This window comes from Mesocricetus auratus, unplaced genomic scaffold (genome assembly GCF_017639785.1).
Source record: "Mesocricetus auratus isolate SY011 unplaced genomic scaffold, BCM_Maur_2.0 Super-Scaffold_100010, whole genome shotgun sequence".
NCBI lineage: Eukaryota > Metazoa > Chordata > Mammalia > Rodentia > Cricetidae > Mesocricetus > Mesocricetus auratus.
Window position 1 is genome coordinate 64863151 of NW_024429194.1, and position 6492 is coordinate 64869642.

Below are 6492 nucleotides of genomic sequence, written 5' to 3' on the forward strand. Positions count from 1 at the left end.
TGCACCAGCTCCAACCTGGCATGAACAAAGATATTCCGGGGGTCAACAGCCGAACGTCCCTACAGTCCCCATTTATAACACATATTGGCAGTGTGAGAGCATTTATGGGTCACCACGTAAGGGTATTTATGTGCAACACACAGGGACAAGGAGAAGCATTCTCAAAGGTGTGAAGCCCTTGCAAACGGAGCTCCATTCTGACTTCCAGTGGGGGCTGAAGGTTAGGAGGGAAACAGAAGGAAAATGCATGCTACTTCAACTACTTCCTGACACTTCTCCGGGTCGTTTTCCCTCACTCTTCTAAAATGCTCTTCAGAGGTACTTTTGCCTTCCTTCTGCCTATCTCAGGGTCGTTCACTGTGCCCACTCACTAAGATATGTTTAGCTACCTAGGATAATGATAATTTCTTAAAATAAACCAAAACTGTTCATTTCACTTGGTTTGTGAACATCAAAATGTAACACCATTTAATGGGAAAAATCTTTAGGTAGAGATCAACCAACCCCAGTAGTCTGTGCTCTCCTCTCAAATCGTCCTCACGCCTGCACAACTCCACCTTCTGGGCACCCTGTCTCCTAAGCTGTAACACAGAACAATATCTGTCCTAACCTAGCTCTAAAAATCACCAAATAGAAGGATATTTTTGAATTTTGGTGAACAGAAATAAAGACCAAAGATGGGTGGTCACCTGTGAGTCCTAATGTGATGCCCATTCAGACACAGCTGTTCAAAGTTCACACACAAAGTAAACTAAAATAAAGACAGAAGCCCTTCCAAACTCCATCACGCTGATAAGAGCTAGCCTGTGTGAGAATAATGGTGGGCCTCAACCTCTGGGCCTGCGAGTGCCAAATCAGTCCTGTGGATAGGAGCCACCAGAGCTTAGGGAGGGAACAAGAAAAGAGTTACTCTGGCAAACATATTCATATGATATTTTCCTCCTCTGAGACTAGCAGTGTTCATGCAGGTTAAGCTACCTGCAGACCCCACCTCCTATGCCAGACTGACATTAAGGAGCTGTCTGCTTTTCAGATCACTGAAACTTAATAGAGTACATAATAACTAAATCAAGACACACATGTAAATATCCTCTAGTCTGCTAAATCTCAGAAACAGATTTTATTTAATCCCCACAAATACTGCAATGTAGACATTATTATTCCTATTTTCATAGATGAGGGCAACTGAAACCACAGAAATTAGAATAGCTTCCCCCAAGTTACAGGGCAAGTAAAGAGCCAAGTCAGGATTTGAACCTAGTTTTGTCAGACTCCAATGCCCATAGGTCTCCTGCCTTTTCTTACCTATGAAAAAAAGTAACCATGGCAACTGGTTGGGTCATTTCTCCACAATCCATGACATAGTATTTAACTGTGTGTCCTAGCTGTGTTTCCACAACTTCTACAAAGGAACGAAAAAATTTTCAGAGACCTTCTCCTTTTTCTTTTCTTTTCCTATATTTATCTTTTACCCTTTTACAAACTATTTTTAGGTAAAAATCACTGGGCTCAGCCTGACAATCATACATTTCCACAACCAATAAGCCACAGTTCTGTTTTCTCCCTTTCACTCTTTACAGCCACAGTGTTTGAGCATGGCATTATTTCTAAGTTGGTGCCATTAAGCAACTGTGTCCATTCTAATACAGTGTCTTATATATGAGAATCACAGGGTGACACTAGTCATCAAGTCACTAATTGAGAAACATTCTCTTTATTCCTCTAGTCAACTTGCTACATTTTAACCAAGAGGCTTGAAAAGAAGGGTTTATTCTGTGGACAAATTCACTCATATTAAAGGTAGCTTTCTGAAAATTGTGTAAAGGATTAAGGGGAAAAGTAAACAGAAATGCAACAACTTAATGTCCGAGTCCCTGAGTCTATTAGACCGTGAGTTCAAGAGCCTGAAAGATACAGTTTGAAAGTAACTGTCATTCCAGTAACTTCTGCAAGTGCACCTTGAAATTGAAAAAGTGCACTCAAACGTGGCTAGTGCTTTTGCTGAGCATGTAAAAATCAGGAGGACTTTCTTCCATGCTGTTCCTGCAACCAGTGTGTGTTATTTTTATAACTGTAAAAACTGCCCCCACCCTAGATACACTGTTAACGCTTTCTCTACAGGATGGGCTTTCTGCCTTCTCATTATAGCCCACAGGGGCGAAACGGTCATTAAGTAAAGCAGGCACTTTCCAGAACTTGTTACATAACCTCAGCACATGAAAGGCAGCTTTCTTTCCATTCAGAGAACCCTTCTCTTACTTTAGGCAGCCATGTTTCTTTGCATTCTCTCCAAATAGGTAGAGTGTCTTATATGTTCACTACAAAGCGTTGTGTTAATTTTCTTGGTAGCAAGCATGTGAAAGACATTTGCCCCTTACATAGTTCTGATGTATGTCCATCAATGTTATAAATGCTACTTTTTAAGAGAGATTAAAGTATTTCAACCACAATGGATGAACTAGTTTCATCCACTATGGTAGTGAGTTCCCTACCAACAAGATACTCAAAGCAGAAGTGTCCTATTAAAAAGGTTCCCAGGTGAGGCAGGAGGCTGAACATGCTGGAAACTATACTCTCCCTTCTTAACCTATGCTTTTTAAACACTTTTTAGACCAACATACCCTAGTGACACAATGGATTACAAACTAGCCTGCTGAGTCCCTCTCCCAGCTCACTGTTCACATCAACCTAGTAAAGATGCCCTTCAGATTCAGCTTAACTTGGGAAGCTATCTAGTTACTTCTGGTGAAGACCAAATTGCTGTAATATTAACAGTTTCTTACTATTTGGGATGACAAGAATGTGCTGAAGTCATGCAGTCAGTGGAATGCATGTGTTACCTATGGGTCTGTCGCAGCCTTTAAAACATTGCCTCTAAAGGGACACCAAAAAGAGGAGCTATGTGGGAGCAAGAAAAGTGTGATAACTAGACCTCCAACCTCAAGTACAACCCAGCTGCCCATGCACAGGCAAATGCCAGTCCCCAGGAAAGCCAGTCCCTTCCAGCCTGTGACTGCAGCCACACAAGCCCGGGAGCTGTCCATTCAGCACCACGGCAGTGTCCCTCCAGCACATGCATAAAGCCAGAGAAAATGCAAGACGGAGGGGGGTGGGGAGAACTGTTGAGGATCCTCCTTCAAGGAAGCAACTATATGACTATTTGTTTCCAAATATACTATATTCCAAGTCATTACCCTTTATTAATTTAAAAGAAAATATTCCAAATATTTGTACGAAACTTGACAAAACCTCAAATGAAAACGAAAAGCATATAAAGCCAGCCTCCCAAACTGACCCAAGAAACCAGTAACTAACTGGCCTGCACCATCATGAATTTTACAATACCCCCCATATTCCAGTAAGAGACATCACATCCACACACATCAGATGTTCTGAGAACACAGAACATGCTTGCAGCCCTCTCTAGAGAGCTTCCATTTCTAGGACAGACAGAATGCTCACAGAACACCAAACCGTCGCTACCCCCACACACAGCAATCAAATCCTCTCTCAGGGAGAACTGAAGGCCTTATGGGTCATGAGTTCCAAAGGAAAATGCTGCAGTATTTCAAGAGCTAGGTTACTGACAATACGTTAAAAAGCTTTCAGCATTTCAAGTCTCAATCCCCAGTCCTGCGGTCCTGGTAATGGGTAGGTAGTACTGCTGTCCAGCCATTTGCATTACACATCAAAAAAAAAAAAACAGTTTTGGGGAAAGAAAAAGGCACCCTCCCCCATCTCTCCTAATGCACATGGAAAAAAGGGGAGAGAGCCTGTGAGATGAAACATCTACCACACCCGAAATCTCCTTGAAAAGCTAAACATCCCTCAGTCCTAACACATGTACCCCTCTCTAAAGAATCTCTAAGCTTAATTAAACTCGAGAAAACAGTTATAAAAAAGCACTCCCCCTTTGCCCTAAAAGCCCTCACCCACACTTCCTGCTCCAGATTCCGGCCCTTCTGGATGCCCACTGTGCATTAAAAGGAGCTCCCCCTGCGCGGCAGAGCATGCAGCATGATTATTTCTCCCTGCCCCTGAGTTTGGCCAGATGCAATCCAAAGTTTCTTCTATGCCCCTCCATCCCAACAGATGACATTGATTATGAACACTGGTGCGAATCTTGGAACCTCCAACTATAAAATGTATTCCTCCCCGTGCTTAGAAACCGCAGTGTGAGGAAGAGGGCATAGGGTGGAGTAGTTGGAAGGAACGCACAGTTTGGAGAATTCCTATTTATTGGGCTGAAAAACGATTCCCACGCCACCCTAAGCTAGGGACGTTGAAGGGGTCTGACAGCCCCCAGTACCGCCCGGAAAGTTAACTGCCAAGTCTCCACCGGTGGTTGCTGCGGGCAATGGAGAGGATGGAGCGGAGCTCCCGGGAGAAATGCAGAGATTTGCGGTCCCCTGGGTACCAAGAGTGAAGTAGAGAGGAAGGGTCCAAGCTGTGGAGCTGGGCAGACAGTTCGGTATCCCAACGCTAACGCGAAGCTCGGGGTGCTGCTGCCCGTGGTAAGGTGGGGGAGGGAAGGGAGCAAGGAGAGGAACAAGCTCTGCATAGGGTGGCGTAGGGGTGGGGGTGGGGGAAGGGGATATTCTGAAAGTGATGTACTCTGATGCAGGAATCCTAGCCTGCCAAGAAGGTCGCGGGGGCTCCAACACGGCCTCGAGCACCCTGACGAGAGGGGGAACTGATACGTCCGAGTAAGGCAGTGAAGGACAGGAGGTGTCCTGACTGCCCCACGAACCCCGGAGTCCCCCGGCTTCTGCAGTTGGTAGCAATGTGGAGCCGGATGAGGGAGGATTCAGTAAGGACTGGGGGAGGGGGTAGAGCTGAGGGGCTGCAGAGCAGCAGGAGAGCCCGGGTCGGGCTAGCACTAGGGGCTGGACGCCGACTGCAGCGTTGACGGGGCCACCGGGGGTAAGCCCGCGTCCCCGGCGCGACCCGGAGACCCGGAGGGCAGCGCGTCCAAGGGTGTGAGCCGGTGGTCCCCCATCCTCCTCGGGAACCCCAGGCAAACACCGCGGAAGGAAGCAAGACTTCCAAACACCCGTCCAAAACACGAAGGACAGAAACCCGACGACCACTCAAGCCCCCGCGAGCCCCGTGAGCGAGCCCAGCGGCCCGCGAGTCGCGCCGCGCGCTCTGCGGCAAAGCCCCGGGCGGAGAGGGGCGAGCCTCGCTCCAGGGTCCCGGGGCGACAGGGAGAGCCCAGGCCGAGGAGCGGCGCCAGGGCCGGGGGCCCCGAGGCGACTTACGGCAACTGTGGCGACGGCGGCGGGCGGGCGGGCGAGCGAGGCGACGGCGGCCCTAGCGCGGGGCCCGGGAGGCGCGGCCGAACTGCAGAGGCGCCGAGGCTGCGGCGGGCGGGACTGCGGTGGGCGCCATCTTGGTGCGCTCCCCGCGCCCGCCCCCTCCCGCGCCGTGCGAGCCCTTGCATAATTGATGACTCGCGCCGCGCGCGCCCCCGCCGCCGCGCGCCCCCGCCGCCGGTCCCCGCGCGACCCTCCGCGCCCGCCCGCCCACCCACTGCCCGCTCGTCTGCCCCCGCCCGCCATCCCGCCGGTGCCCCGCGCCCGCTCGCCCAGCGGCCACCTACCCTGCCGGGCGCGCTCGCTCGCACGCCCGCACGCCCGCCTGCCCTCTCGCTACCAGCTGGCCGGCCTGCGTCCCCGCGCTCCGGACTAGATGCTCGCCGGAGCCCAGCCGGCAGGGGGCGCCGCGCCCGAGCTCCTGCGAGCGTCCCCGGGCCCGCCTCCCTCCGCGACGCCCCCGCCGGCCCCGCCAGCACCGGCGGCGTCGACACCCGAAAAACGCTGTGCGGCCCTGATCGTCTCTCCTTGCTCCTGGGTACACTCGGTCATCGGGAAACCGCAGCTGAAGTTTCTGGCCGAACGACTTGATCTTTGGTCATGGTCACCCGGTAGTCGTTAACGCAGCAAATGGCATCCAGTGTTAGGACCGGGCCCTGATCTGAGTGGCAGAGACACTGCTCCCTGACAGCCCTCGGGTTTGAAAGCGTAGAGGTCACCTTACCCTCTCCAAACTCAGAGGGTTGCTCGGTGAAGTTGGCATCAGCCTCTTCACTGCTTCCGCCACATGCCTGAGGATCTACACGGTGAAGACGAGAACTCCCAGCCTTGTGTCTCTAATGCAAATTCAGTTGAGACGGAATAGCACCTCTTAACTAAGCAATGGTGGGTGACAATCTGTCCAGACCTCGGTGCTCTGTCACTAGGCGGGAGCAGTCAATCACAGCTTTATTGTAGATGGCTTTATTGTAGAGACTAAAGGGGAAAGGCATTTACACTTTGCTAACGCTGCCCAGCACAGACTGTCGCATAATGTGCCCACTGCATGCATTTTACAGTAGCTTTCTTGAGATATATTTGGCGCACAATAAGCACATGGCTGCATGTTTAGGATATACAGTTCTGACATATGTATGCGTTCAGGAGCCCCTCAATAAGGTGATGGGTGCACCCAGGG

The 6492-nt window shown here is 50.4% G+C and overlaps 1 protein-coding gene across 2 annotated transcripts in view; it reads right to left on the minus strand.

Moving 5' to 3' along the window:
* Scn8a (sodium voltage-gated channel alpha subunit 8) overlaps positions 1–5720 on the minus strand; it is a 163516-nt gene extending 157796 nt beyond the window's left edge. For both annotated transcript variants that reach the window (XM_040753785.1, XM_040753786.1), the window contains exon 1: positions 5603–5720. The gene's annotated coding sequence lies outside the window, so the exon portion shown is untranslated. The remainder of the gene's footprint in view (positions 1–5602) is intronic.
* Positions 5721–6492: the final 772 nt, after the last annotated feature.